At 40.0% G+C, this 1,002-nt stretch overlaps 1 protein-coding gene across 1 annotated transcript in view; it reads right to left on the bottom strand.

Moving 5' to 3' along the window:
• Window positions 1-1,002, bottom strand: part of LOC101846541 (growth arrest and DNA damage-inducible protein GADD45 gamma) — a gene marked incomplete in the record, with an annotated part of 25,703 nt that overhangs the window by 19,699 nt on the left and 5,002 nt on the right.

The following is a 1,002-nucleotide window of genomic DNA, read 5'->3' as shown; positions in this document are numbered from 1 at the left end:
GGGAGGGAGAGAGAGAGAGAGAGACTAGGTGTGAGCGTGAGTGTGAGTGGGTTGAAGGTGTGAAAACAATATTAAAGAGCACATAAAGGCAACAGAAAAATCCATAACGCAGGAGAAGGCCCCCCAAAAACTAACAGCACGAACATTGAGCCAAGGGGTTATTAAAAGTTCACACACGCTTTTACAAGGACACAGATACATGTATAACGAAAAGGTCTACATTCCTTCACAACTATAACGATATTTCCTTTTTTTGTTTTGTTACTAACACGCGTGAAAAGCAATATCGAAACAGATGGTATTTGCACCTAAAGAGCGCCCCTGGATTCTCAAGAAAAAATAAAAAGAAACGGATGAAGACAGAAGAATGAAAACAGAAGAATGAAAACAGATGAATAAAAATAGATGTAATAAGGCGAGCTGAAGCTGCAGCCGTAGGAGTTAGTTTTCCACTACCGAAAAAAATTGTGAAGAAATATTGGTGGGCTTTTTTATTTTAGTAAGAGTTTTACGGCACTTGCAACACAATACGGTCATTTATATTATAAATGCCGAAGATTAGAGGTCGAGTTACAAGAGAGTACGAGTAACAAACGCAAAAAAGGAGGGGAGATAAAGACGATAGATGTTTGATAGGAAACAAGAAGCAAACCACATCAGAGCACCCGCCAACCACCCACAAATATGGGCGTTGTAATTACTCCTCTTGAGAAAAAGCTCTTTGGCAGTCTCTCAGATTTGAAGCGGACTGCACAGTTTGTGCGCGACGTCGGACTGACTGTGGGTGGTTGGCGGGTGCTCTGATGTGGTTTGCTTCTTGTTTCCTATCAAACATCTATCGTCTTTATCTCCCCTCCTTTTTTGCGTTTGTTACTCGTACTCTCTTGTAACTCGACCTCTAATCTTCGGCATTTATAATATAAATGACCGTATTGTGTTGCAAGTGCCGTAAAACTCTTACTAAAATAAAAAAGCCCACCAATATTTCTTCACAATTTTTTT

Source organism: Aplysia californica, unplaced genomic scaffold (genome assembly GCF_000002075.1).
Source record: "Aplysia californica isolate F4 #8 unplaced genomic scaffold, AplCal3.0 scaffold00939, whole genome shotgun sequence".
Classification (NCBI taxonomy): domain Eukaryota; kingdom Metazoa; phylum Mollusca; class Gastropoda; order Aplysiida; family Aplysiidae; genus Aplysia; species Aplysia californica.
Note: the sequence above shows the minus strand (reverse complement) of the source record. Positions and strands in the feature narration are given on the sequence as shown.